Source organism: Hypanus sabinus, chromosome 9 (assembly GCF_030144855.1).
Source record: "Hypanus sabinus isolate sHypSab1 chromosome 9, sHypSab1.hap1, whole genome shotgun sequence".
Taxonomy (NCBI): Eukaryota; Metazoa; Chordata; class Chondrichthyes; order Myliobatiformes; family Dasyatidae; genus Hypanus; species Hypanus sabinus.
This window is the reverse complement of record NC_082714.1, coordinates 30,258,871-30,273,346: the sequence shown is the minus strand read 5'-3', so window position 1 is coordinate 30,273,346 and position 14,476 is coordinate 30,258,871. Positions and strand designations below refer to the sequence as shown.

The 14,476-nt window shown below is 40.7% G+C and overlaps 1 protein-coding gene across 2 annotated transcripts in view; it reads right to left on the bottom strand.

Moving 5' to 3' along the window:
- The window catches only part of vps35l (VPS35 endosomal protein sorting factor like), a 108,490-nt gene that overhangs the window by 13,618 nt on the left and 80,396 nt on the right, over positions 1 to 14,476 (bottom strand). The gene's annotated exons all lie outside the window — the stretch shown is intronic.

Here is a 14,476-nt window from a genome sequence, read left to right as displayed (position 1 = left end):
TAAAATGATTTGGCTCTATCTTCCTCTCTTCCCAACTCACTTGTGATTTTAAAGTAGCAGCAATTGACAGTTACAACTTTCTCAACTTGTCACAAACTTACCTCACCATCAACCATTTCCAGCATTATAAAGATCCTGAAAACATTTTGTCCCGCAGATACAACAGGAACCAACATGTTTTTGAATCAACAGAAAAATCCTCACTTGACCCCAGAGAGATAAGAATTTTTGTCCATGCTTACTTCTGCCTTTTCTGCCGCAGGCTCAATTTCAGTGATCTGTCCTAGATCAGTCTAAACTGCCAGCTCACACAAAAGTCCTGGCATACATAATTCATTTTGATACTCGGTGCCACTAGAACTGCTGAGGATAAAGGGAACAAGCCCTGAACTGAATGTATCCAAAGGCTAAACATTATAAAAATTACAAAAAGATTTCTGATAATTATTCTGTATTGATACTAGCACTACAAGCATTAATAAAATGTGGATTATTTCATTCAAGTTATCTTTTTCAGTTTGTCCAACAAATGTTGTGCCAAGATGTATTTTTCTCTTGGTAAAACAGATAATGGAGAAAAGATTATCAAAGCAAAGCTGTTGAACTGCATTCCTTAAAACCATTAACAAAAAGTGTATGATTAAAAAGTAAGGTAATCAAATCCTATGGGTTACTGAAAAGCATATATTTGCACATTTTATATCATTATTATAATACTGTTTACATTGTAAATACAATGGATTCCAGTTAACTATGTCATCAGTTAATTGGGAAGCCGCTTGTTCGCAATAACTCTTAAAAAGCAAATACTATTCAAGAAAATGGCCAGGATTCCCTTTGTTTATTTGGGACATAACGCCACTTAATTGGGGCAGGGGACTGTCATCAAACAGTTTCTAACCAGCATAAGTAGTGTGCACTTGCTCATGGCCATGAAACATTATGGACTGAACAGCTTTTAAATGGGGTTAGTTGCATGGGGTTAGTTACGTTATCCGGTTGTGACATTGACACTTAATCAAGAAGCAGTAAAGTTTGATCATTTTTAAAATTTTGAGTTTATGCTGGAATCTACACTCTGTGTCTGCACTGATTTTATTCACTTACACACAGCAGCATACAGGGGATGAATTCTTCCATCGATGACAATTAGGAACTAATACACAGTTTTAGAGTATTGTAGTAGTATTTGTTCTGTATTTCATTTAAATACAGTTTTCCTTCTCAGTTAACAGTACTTTGCCTTTCTGCCTTTTAACTATTTCCATGAAACTTTGGCTAATTGGAGCAGCCACTTAATTGGGCAAAAACATGTTGGTCCCAATGTGTTTTAATTAACTGGAATCCACTGTACATGCTGGTATTGTGTACATTTTATTCCATATCCTTAATTTAACCTCTAACTTTATTTTTATATAGTTCATTATTCTTTATAATTGTTGAATGTTGTTTTGTTTTGTTGTATGTCACGCCAACACACCACAGTAAATTCATAAAATATGTAAATGTATATGGCGAATAAAGTTGGACTTTGATCCTCTAACGTTTCCTACAAATTATTAAAAAAATGAAAATTGAGCGACAATTAAAAGCCGTTGGTGTTGGGAATATTAATGTTGACCCTAGAAAATAATTTCAAGGTCTTATCTACACAAACAAGACTGCTTTATTTTTACAGCTGTCCACCTTTTGACATGATGAGCCATTAAAGCAAATATCATTATGGAAACAACTCACATTAAGGGAACCAGGGTTTATTGATTTTAGCATGAAACTTACTACACTACAAAAATTTCTGTATTGCTCGTGTTATCCTGTGGCCATACTATATTTGCATAATTTATAACATCGTTTTATAGCCACTATTTCCTTAACCAGTGAAATATTTAACAACTCCTTTTTCAGTCAATGGTATGTGGGTGGTAATGGAAACCACAATGCCATTATGATGAGTGTGCAGGACTTTGTTTTAAATGCACCAATAAAAGAACAGTGATCATTTCAAATTAGTGCACAGCCTGGAAAACCTGGTTTGCCAAGTGCCCGTTGTCCTTGTTCTTCTTGGCAGACAATGTTGTGGATTTGAGAGATGTTGCTGAGGAACTCTTGGTGAGCTGGTGAGCTTAATGGTCAAGGTGGTAAATGGATTGCCTGCTACTGGACAGTTGTTATTCAGAGTGCAGGTGGAGCTGCGTTATCAGAGACTACAGTACTTCATTTCATCCCTGACTTGTGGTGCTTAGATGGTGGAGAGGTTTGAAGTTGGTAAAGAAGACAGTTCAGAAAACACTCAAATTTCTTTTGTGCTGTTGTAGCAAATGCTGATAAGATGATGGTGTTAGTTTCACACTAATTAGCCACAATCTGCCTTTTGCTCAGTGTTGTCACAATGTCCTTTAAGAACTGGCCATTTCATCATGGTGCAACCAAATTACTCTTAGAGCATACAAAGAACAGTATAGGAACAGGCCCTTTGACCCACAAAGTCTGTGACAAACAAGATCCTCTCTGCCTGTAAATGATGTATATCTCTGCACGTTCACGTGCCTATTTCTAAAGACTTAAATGCCACGATCATATCTGCTTCCACTACCAGCAGCTTTCTACTACCATATGGCAGCACATCCCAGTCACTTATCATACTTAGTTTAAAAAAAACTTGCCCTGCACATCTCCTTTAAATTTTCCTCATCCCCCCTTAAAGCTATACCCTCTAGTATTCGACATTCTACCCTGGGAAGAAGATTCTGACTCTTTACCCTATCTAAGTCTCTCAGAATTTTAACTTGGAAGTCCTACACCAAGCTGCACTCATGTCCATAAGGCTCTGTGGTACCTTTAGACATTTAGTAAACTGACAGTCAGAAAATCATGCCTTCCATCAACACTCATGTGTCCCCAAACAGATCCTTTACTTTGATGTTACAGCATTCGCTGAGCTTGGCGATTAGCTTGCAGATGTTTCACCACCAGTTGAGATGACATCCTCAGTGCAGAGTTGGTGTTTCTCTCTGGGAGTGCTCGATTTATATAGTACCCTCCACCTCCGCTTGCTTCTGTCTTGTTTGGCCATCCCTTCAGTTGACCTTTGAATTCTACTGGCTCATGGTTCTTTGGCTTTTAGGGGTCGTAGATAGCGTTGATTTTGATACATTTGCTAATGAGCTATCAGAAGAGAAACACACTTCTAAAAACTCTTGTATCTGCCTCTCATTTGCCTGTGTCAGAACCTCCGTGATGTCCCAGTTAAAGTGGTGTCCTTCTTGGTCTTCATGTACCAAGATCGGCAACAATGCATCATGTCACCTTACCATCAGTCTGTGTTCTCATAAACGAGTTGACAGTTTATGTCTGCAGATCACCATCCTAAACTCCCAGATCCTTTACTCCCAGTAGGAGGGAGGTCAGAAAGCCCTAGATGGGCAAAGGAAACACTTCCAAGTTAACATCAAAATCAATCTGAAGAAATTCAACAATATATCTAAAAGCTGGAAAGGCATTGCACTGAATAGATACACCTGGAGGAAATCAACGGAGTTTGCTACATGAGAACGACCTCTGCTGTACTGCAAAGAACAAGTGGCATCTGCAAAAGGAGAGACTGAAGAACCAAAAGACCCAACCACAACCACCACTTACTCTTGCCCACACTGCACCAGGATGTGTAGATCCTGGACTGGCCTCTACAGCCAGCTGAGGACCCACCGATAGACAACTCATTAGGAGAACATTATATTCGACTCAAGTGATCACCACCACGACATTCATGTGCTGTTCAACATGGAAGAACAGTGACTCAGTAGTCTAGGAAGAAAGAACAGCAGATAGGTTTTCCTGAGAAATGACTTGATGCCTTCTAGGTTCAAAGTTGATGCTGAAAGTTCTCAGGGCCTTTCTGAGGAGTGATTTAACAGAAATCTGGATTGTTGATGTGATATTATGAGTATGACTATTACGTCAGGTTACCAAATGACTGAAGTTCAGAAAAACTTTAAAAATGATAATGAGAAATTATTTTCAGTTAATGAGAAATTAACTGAGCTGAGTAATTAGTGCATTAGAATTCAGTGCCTAGGTATATACTTTGTGATTTATCCCATTTTATTAATTTTTATAGCTATTTACTTAACTACCTGTTAGTCCATTTCAGAGGATATTGGGGTGGAAACAGTAAGTGACCTAGACTAATGAAGAGGGCAGTTTTTCCCCCAAAAGGGCAGTAGTAAACCAAATTAAACTTTAGACAATCTGGCAGTTTCGTGGTCACCTTAACTGATAAGATACTGTATTAACTGATTTTAAATTCCTCAGCTAATGGGATTCAAACTAATCACCACATCATTACTTCAGATCACTGGATTATTAGTCCAGCAAATGACCACAGTGCAGCCACATCTGGAGATAATGACCAACTACACTGAAAATAGCACAAGAAAGATGTTACTTAAAATGAATATGCTTACTGGAGAAATACAACTCTTTCCAAAGCAACCTACTCAAAGAGCAATATTTCTTGTAATTAATTGCTTGGAGAGGAAAATGATACATTGAGCTCAGTCAGCCCTGAACAATGATATACTGTAACAAAAACAAATTAAAAGGATTGAAATTATTGGATGCAATTCCACAAGCTGAAAAGGGAAACAGAAAATACTGAAGATATGCAAATCCGGCTGCATCTGGAGACAGAGAACAATGTTTCAGGACAATAACCTTTTGTCAGAAATAGAACAGGATATAGGCAAAGATACCGGGAATTGGGCTGCAGAGGTGACAAAAACACAAAGCAAGGTCTATGACAGGAGTGAAAAGTAGGAGAGATTCAAAGTCACAAGGGAATGGGAGAAGTAAACAAGATGGGTTTAGAGAAGCAGCAAGTGGCAGAGTGCTTTCTAGGGGAAAAAGGGACCTTTACTTATGCTGTGAAATTACCGAACACAATGTTGAGTTTAGAGGATGTAAAGTGTCTGACTGAAACAAGGTGCTGGTTTTCAATCTTCTACTCCATTCACAATGCTGTCACCAATTGCAGCCTACCTTATTCCACCAGCACTTTAATAAGGACACTGCACTTCCCTCAGCCACATCTCTCCCATTTTGCGCATGTCTGTCCTCACCCCATTCACCCACCACTCTACTAGCGATAAGTATTCCTCTTGTCCTTACCTACCATCTACCAAGCTTCTGCATCCAGCACATAATTCTCCGTGATTTTTTTCTTCTCCTCTCTCTCTACCATTCGCCTATCACCTACTACCTTGTACTTCTTCTTCCACTCCCCCCACCTTCTTACTCCAACTTCTCATCTTTACTTTCCAGCTCCGATGAAGGGTCTCGGCATATAAAGTTTACTGTTTACTCTGCTTGGCCTGCTGAGTTCCTCCAGCATTTTGTGTGTATTGCTTGGATTTCAGGATCTGCAGATTTTCTCTTGATTCCAATAAGGATTTTACTATCCTGAACATCCTAGCCCCTTCTTCTATTGTACTTGGTGCCAACTTGTATTGTCACCAGAATAAGAATCAGGTTTACTATCATCAGCATATGTCATGAAAATTGTTGTTATACGGCAGCAGTACATTGTAATACATAATAAAAGGGTGAATTAAACAAGAAGCCATTTCTGAATCATTCAGAGTGTGCCTTCAGGTTCCTGTACACCCTTCCTGATGGTGACAATGAAAATAAGGCATGTCCTAGGTGATGGGAGTCCTTTTGAAATTAAAAATAGTGCAATATCAGAAATAAAAAAGAGTAAGGTAGCGTTCACGGGTTCAAAGTCCATTTAGGAATCAGACGGCAGAAGCTTTTCCTGAACCTCAGATGCTCACACCCAGAACTTGAAAGTGCTCACACTTTCCACTTCTGATCCCTCTATATGGACTGGTGTGTGTGCCCTCGTCTTACCCTTTCTTAAGTTCACAATCAGTTCTTTTGTCTTATTGACACTGAGTGCAAGGTCATTGCTATGACACCATCCAATTAGCTGATATATCTCACTCCATGACACCATCCTGAGGAAATGCAGAAGATGTAACACATGTTCTTTCACTTCTTTTCTAACATATCAACGCAGTTACAAAGTCCCAGAAATGCTTTCTCAACTCCACAAAGGTTGTTAGACCACAGTACTTTTTGCCTTTTGTTCTTCCATTCCAGATTTCCGTCATTTACAATGTACTGTATTGCTTTTGTTATTATAAGCTGGAGTCTATCCAGAGATTACGCTCCAAAACCGAATAAATAAGGATGATGTTGTAGGGGAAGGAAACCAAATAGCAGATGTTTTTGTTTGAGAACTTACAGTAGATAAAGGCACAAAGCTTTCATCCTCCCCGTAAGTATTAAAACTATTTGCAAAGCTAGTTCTCCAATATTAAGGCAAGAACTTTTGTTTATAAAACATTCATACTGTTCACCATCAAAGGCAGTACGGTGGTAAAATTTCTGCATTAGTTCAACTAGGGGAGAAAATGTTACCTGTGGTATGTCACTGTGCTCAAACCCATTCCATCTTATAACCAATTAAATATGTGGAGGCAATCTAACACGAATACTTGTACAAATTTACAGCTTCATTCTTAGAGACCTGCCCTAAGAATCAGATAGGGAAATAAAAAGAGCAAGACTATGGACTAAGGTTGGAAAAGTGATAGGCTGAAGGGAAATGGGCTAGGTGGAAGGTGGAGAATTATGGGAAATAAAAGAGAAAGAAAGTTAGGGCTGGGGGGAGATTATAGTGAGGGGGGAAACCCACCCGCTATTTCATCCTTCATCGGAACTGGTTCTCTTTCTCTCTCTTTTCCCCCCTCACTATAATCTCTCCCCAGCCCTACCTTTCTTTCTCTTTTATTTCCCATAATGCTCCACCTTCCCCCAGCCCATTTCCCTTCAACCTATCACTTCCCAGCTCTCTACCTCATCCCTCCCTCCACTTCTTATCCACCCTCGATCATCACATGTTACTTCACTCCTGATGAAGGGTTTCGGCCCAAAACGTTGTCACTACCTCCTCCCATAGATGCTGTCTGGCCTGCTGAGTTCTGCCAGCATTTTGCGTTTTTATTTATTTCCAGCATCTGCAGATTCACTCGTGTTGCCTCTTCATAACTTTTTCCTCTTCTGCAGCCGTGACACTATCTCTGATCAACAGTGCCACACCTCCACCTCTTTTGTCTCCCTCCCTGTCCTTCCTGAAACATCTAAAGCCTGGTACTTGAAGTAGCCATTCCTGCCCCTGGGCCAGCCAAGTTTCTGTAATGACCACAACATCATAGCTCAAAGTACTGATCCACATTCTAAGCTCATCCACTTTGTGCATAATACTCCTCGCATTAAAATAGATACAGCTCAAACCATCGGTCTGAGCGCATCCCTTCTCTATCACCTCCCTATCCTCCCTCTTTCACTGTCTTCAAACTTTCTCTACTTGTGAGCCAACTGCTTCTTCCTCCGTCACTTCAGTTCGGTTCCCACCCCCCAGTAATTCTAGTTTAAACTTTTCCCAATAGCCTTAGCAAACCTCCCCGATAGGATATTGCTCCCCTAGGGAGTCAAGTGAAACACGTCCTTTTTGTACAGGTCACACCTCCCCCAAAAGAGGTCCCAATGATCCAGAAATCTGAATCCTTACCCCCTGCTCCAATCCCTCAGCCACAGATTTATCCTCCACCTCATTCTATTTCCAATACTCACTGTCACATGGCACAGGCAGTAATCCCGAGATTACTACCTTTGAGGTCCAGCTTCTCAACTTCCTTCCTAACTCCCTGTAGTCTGCTTTCAGGACCTCCTGCCTTTTCCTACCTTTGTCATTGGTACCAATATATACCATAACCTCTGGCTGTTCTCCTTCCCACTTCAGGATATCTTGGACGCAATCAGAAACACCCCAGACCCTGGCACCTGGAAGGCAAACTACTATCCTGCATCCACAGAATTGCCTGTCTGTCCTCCTAACTATAGAGTTCCCTATCACTACTGCCATCCTCTTCCTTTCCCTACCCTTTTGAGCCACAGGGCCAGACTCTATGCCAGAGGCACAGCAACTGTTGTTTCCCCCAAGTAGGCTGTCTCCCCCAACAGTACTCAAATAGGAGTACTTATTGTTAAGGGGGACAGCCACTGGGGTACTCTCTAGCATCTGCTTCTCACCCTTCCCTCTTTCCTGACTGTTACCCACCTCTGTCTCCTGTGGCCCCGGAGTGACTACCTGCCTATAGTTGTTTATGTTGTTCTTTCACCAATGGCTGCTTCAAACTCACACCCCAGCCTTTGAATACAAACAGGGAAAGAAAAATGAAGAGAATAAAGGCAAGAGCAGGAGGGAATAGGTCTGAAGCCCCCCCCTCCTTGCAACTCCTTCTATTGTATTTGAAACACAGTTATTAAAGAACTAAACAAGCGAAGTGTGGGGAAGATGTTTCCTCAGCTAAAGGCATAGAAACTGAGGGCGCAGCTTCAGAATCAAGGGTACTCATTTAGAGCTAAGATGAAGTTTCTTCCCTCAATTGTGGTGAACCTTTCATGAAACCTAAAATGTTAGCTCTTTTATTCTTCAAAGATGCACCTTGTTTGCTAAGTATTTCTAGCAATTTCTTTCTTATATTGTGAGAGCATTCTAACAATTTAAGCACAATAGTTAAGTAATGGCTGTTAGCATGGCAAGGGGAAACTTAGCAAGCAAGAGTACTCAGTAAACAGGCTTGACTTTGAGGTGAGATTAACTTCGGCATGAAGAGAAGTAGCTGTCCAGAGGGTCAATATCCAAGGCCGTATAACTAAAATGACAAGAAAGATTTGCCCGCATACATAAACATATACTGCATGATTGGATGCTTTTGGCTGACTTAAATATGCAGATTTGTACTTCATTGATGCAGTATTTTAGTAGGTTACAAATTAGGACTTAATTTCCCACATGGCTTGTTCTGAATTTTGGCCAAACTATTAAAATGAAGGAAAAAAACTCCAAGGCAAAGGGTCAAACCTTGTCACTTTCCAGCATCTCATAATAGGATTTATTTTAGTTCAGGACAAGACAGTTCAAGTAAATAAAAGACACAAATTAAGTTCAATTTTCAAGGTGAAGGGCAGTCTTTCAGATTCACATTGCAATCTAATTCCCATGCAGCATCATCTATTGACTATCCTGCTGCAAACTATGGTGATTCAACCATAATATTATACTGAACAATGTATTTCTCCACTGAGAGAAAACGTACAATGGGGAAAGGATAACAATTATACTGTTAAAAAAGAAGCTTCCTTCAATATTTTTGATCTTGTCGGCTGTTTTTTTTTAATGTGGAAGAGAAACTAAAACACATTTCTGACTGTGGTATCAACTATATGACTATTTTTCCTTTTGTGTTCATTTCTAGATTATTGTTGCTGGCTTCTGTATATCCCCAATTTTTCATGCATGTTCAACTGTAATTTTTATTCCTCCTCTTATAAGCCACTCAAGGTCTGGTACTTGTGATTGAAAAGGACTGCCAACAGATAATAGGAATCCGCTATTATAAGAAAGACTTTATAAGACCTACCAAATGTCAAAATAACATAAGAATTGGAGATTTTGTCCAAATAAAACTCACAATGCTTTCAGAAAGGCCATCTTATAACCCCTCCAAACTCGGTCAAAGACTCACCTTCTATATCTTGATCCCATTCAAACCAAAATGGCCATTCAAATTTACTATGAATGATTGATTTGAAAATAGTGTACTAAACCAACACCATAAATGTTCACAAACAAGAAAGCATCTGCTGATGCTGGAAATCAAAGTAACAAACACAAAATGCTGGAGGAACTCAGCAGGCCAGACAACGTCTATGGAAAAGAGTAATTAGTCGACATTTTGATGAAGGTTTCGGCCGGAAACATCAAATGTTTACTCTTTAACATAGATGCTGCCTGACCTGCTGAGTTACTCCAGCATTTTGTGCGTATTACATAAATATTCATTCCACCATCTACAATAAGAACTGCAACAACTTGTCAAAGTTTCTTCAGAAGTACTTCTGAAACCTCTGAGCTCTGTTACCAGGGACAGGGCAGTAGGCACACAAGAAGGCAACAGAGTCAAACAGCACACTTAGTCATTCGATCAAGATGCCCATCCAAGCCGGTCCCATTTGCCTGTGACAGTCCACCCTTTACCTATAAATCAGTTCCTCAGATCCTGGCAGCATCCTTGTGCAATCTTTCTAGTTTAACAGCATTGTTCCCATAGCTGAGTGACCTGAACTGAACAAGATTCTCCAAAGTGCAACGTCACCAGTGGCTTGTACAACTGCAACATAATCTCTGAACTTCAACATTCAGTATCCTGACTGCAGAAGGCCAGTGTGCCAAAAGCCTTTGCACCATTCTGTCTACTCATCACTCTGTTTACAGGGAAACATATACCTGAACTCCAAAACCTTCAGCCTGACTTGGAAATATATCACAGCTCCCCCCACCCCTTTCCTCCCTGGTTGATAATCCCACCACTTACTTCTAAAAGTTCTTTGAGAGAACCTCCACCAACCAACTACAGCACCTCAAGGTGATGACCTACTGTGTCCTTCTCAAGGGCAATAAGGCAAACACAGTGAATGCTGATCTTGCCAATAATTCCCAGGTGGTAATTATCAAATCATTACTTGTTTGTTGGCTTGCTGCCAACAGACAACGCTGCATTACCTACTCTACAAATCGGTACTTCATATGCTGTAAAATGCCTGGGGTAGTGAGAGGGATTAGAAAGGTGCAATATAAATATAAGTCTTTTAGTATGAATTGTGTTAATGCATAAAAGATTTGAGTAGTGAATATGACCCAGCCCATCACGAGCAAAGTTTCCCCCCATCATTGAGTAAATCTACACAAAGCGTTGTTGTAGGAAAGCAGCATCTACCATCAGGAACCTCCATCCTAAACATGCTCTCTTCTCACTGCTGCTATCTGGAAGGTGAACCACCAGGCTCTTGAACCAAAGGAAATATTTCACTCAATTTCATCTGCCCCATCACTGAAATGTTCCCACAACCTATGGACTCACTTTCAGGGACTCTGCATCTCATGTTATCAATACTTACTGCCTATTTAATTATTAGTATTTTTCTTTATTTACACATGTTGTTGTCTTTTGCACACAAGTTGAACGCCCGAGTTGGTGCAGTCTTTCACTGATTCTATTATGGTTCTTATTCTACCATGGGTTTATTAACTGTGCCCACAAGAAAATTGGTCTCAGGGCTGTATATGATGACATATACGTACTTCGATAATAAGTATACTTTGAACCTTAAAAACAAAAATTTAATGCTGAGGCTTTATGAGGCACTGGTCAGACTGCTCTTGGGAGTATTGAGAGCAGTTTGGGTCCCATATCTGAGAAAGGATGCACGGGCATTGGGGACGGTCTCCAGGAGGCTCATGAGAATGAATGAAAGAGTTAACATATGAGGACCATTTGAATACTCTGTGCCTGTACTCGCTGGAGTTGAGAAGCATGAGGGGGGGATCTCATTGAAACCTATCAAATCTTGAAAAACCCAGACGGAGTGAATGACGACAGGGGAGTCTAGGATCTGAGGACACAGTCCCAGAACAGAAAGATGTCCCTTTAGAACAGAGATGAGGAGGAATTTCTTTAGCCAAAGGGTGGTGAATTTGTGGATTTCTTTGCCACAGACGTCTGTGGAGGCCAAGTCATTGGGTATATTTAAAGTAGAAGTTGATAGGTTCTTGACAAGTAAGGGCATCAAAGGTTACAGGAAGAAGGCAGGAAAGTGGGGTTGGGAGAGATGATAAATCCATGATGGAATGGTGAAGCAAACTCAATGGGCTGAATGGCTTAATTTTGCTCCCATGTCTTATGGTAACCACATCTGTACAACATGTGGATGCCCAGCAACAAACAAATCATGCAACATAAGCAGAGTGTTCTAGTTCAAAATTGTATAGATAAGCCAGACATTGAAAACCCATGCTCTGTTAAATATCAAATTAATCTGATTCATATAAAAGGTATTTTATAGATTACAAAAATATATTAAAAGGTTTCGAATTACACATGAACAGAAATTTATGGTCTGCTCAAGCCTTCAGGTTGTCAAGCACTTAATTACACTATAATCAACTTCCAGGCTTTCTAAAACCAAGCTGAGACTCCCTAAATATTCTCACGAATAGCAACAGGAAAAATATAGGTGCATGTACAAAACAGAGTCTATATCTTTTAATGTGCTTTGGTGACTATTTAGAAACCAAGCTCTATTCTGTGTGTAATTCAGAGCTTGGGCAACAGTGTATCATTTTATCTGGAGTGCTTTCATGTCTATTATATTTCTATTTACCACTTTTGATCGGACAGAGCACGGGCACTACTGAAGAATACATGCTTACAATAAGGATCCACTTCAATTATTGCTCATCTCATAACAAAATCATATAATTTTACAAATGATGTTTCCATTGATAATCATAAATTTAGGTCCTCTCACAACTCTCTCAGAAGCTACTGATTTTTTCTGAAAACTGTTTTTGTGGATTCAATGATACCTCCTCTTTCAAGTATCCATGTGCATTAATGTGGGGGATAAATAGAGTTTCGGGGTTTCGTAATTTGCAATTGAAGGATAGGACATTCAATTCAAATAGGTGTAACACTTAACCAACAGGCTGGTATATGTCTAGGGCAGGGGTCGGCAACCATTACCACTGAAAGAGCCATATGGACCCATTTCCCACAGAAAACACTGGGAGCCACAAAACCCGTTTGAAATTTAAAATGAAATAGCACTGCATACAACGGTTTTTTTGCCTTTATGCTATGTATAAACAAACTATAATGTGTTGCATTTATGAAATTGATGAACTCCTGCAGAGAAAACGAAATTACATTTCTGCATGCAACAAAAACATTTTGAACTCCGAAAAAAAGACGTTGGGTTGAAGGTTACTCCATGGTTAGCCTACCTTCGCTCGAAAAATTAAAAGAAATCGCGCACTGGCGGGTGTCAGGGATTGGCAGTGGTGACGTATATTAATAGCGATAAAAAACGCGTTGTGGCGGTGTGCTACACGCAGCGCTAAAATAACGACACTGCAGTCAAAGATAACTTTATTCGAACTAAACAGCCTTGCTTTAAAGCCTCCATCAACCCGCCCCCTGTGGGCGCGGATGCTCCAAAAGACACGTACTCACAAACCCCCGTAGGCTATCTCCCTTAGCCGGAACGGTGGCTAATTGTAAGCCGGTTCGGATGTGCCAAGAAATGGGGTCGTCACAATCTTGTACAATTTAGATTGTACAAGATCACCATAATCTTCAAATTTCGAATTACATTTCAAAAACTAACAAACCATGGGGAGCCGCAGCACAGAGATGAAAGAGCCACATGCGGCTCCGGAGCCGCGGGTTGCCGACCCCTGGTCTAGGGGAAAAGGAGATCCAGCCACTCACCAACCCCACCTCCCGTACACGCAGGTGCTGTGAGAATCAAGTTTATGCCGCGCGTACACACACAATATCAAATTCACACCAGATACCGTTATGGAATACACTTTAAAGATTTTACTAAAACTAAAAGAGTACTATGCAATACAGTATATATGAAGTAAAAGAAAATAAAGTAAAAGGCGCCAACTTATCAGAGTTCAGTCAGTTTAGTGCACATCGTTGGAGCTCAACCATCGAACCATTCGACCCCTCGTCACTTTCCTCCGACCTCCATGTCCTCGCACCTGCGACCACCCTGGTGGTCAACTGAGCAGTGCGGCGCACGTCCACCTTCCTCAGCGTCTCCTTCCCGCCTCCCCTGAAAAGACCGCGAAACCCCCAAGCTCCCAGCCTCACAAGACAAAATAACATTCCCCATTGGTCAATAAATGAATGCAATCCCCATATCAGCAAGTCCAAAGCTAAACAACTGCGAGAGAAAACACTTATCAAACATAAAAGCATTCCTACTCTAGCAAACCAAAGAAGCCATTTTGATTAACATACACAGTACATTGTACATAGGATTCAAAAAAATCCTCTATTTCCTGAGGAGACTGAGGTCCTTTAACATCTGCCGGACGATGCTGAGGATGTTCTACAAGTCTGTGGTGGCCAGTGCTATCATGTTTGCTGTTGTGTGCTGGGGTAGCAGGCTAAGGGTAGCAGACACCAACTGAATCAACAAACTCATTCGCAAGGCCAGTGATGTTGTGGGGATGAAACTGGACTCTCTGACGGTGGTGTCTGATAACAGGATGCTGTTCAAGTTGCATGCCATCTTGGGCAATGTCTGCCATCCACTCCATAATGTACTGGTTAGGCACAGGAGTACATTCAGCCAGAGACTCATTCCACCGAGATGCAACACTGAGTGTCATAGGAAGTTATTCCTGCCTGTGGCCATCAAACATTACAACTCCTCCCTCGGAATGTCAGACACTCTGAGCCGATAGGCTGGTCCTGGACATTTCCACTTGGCA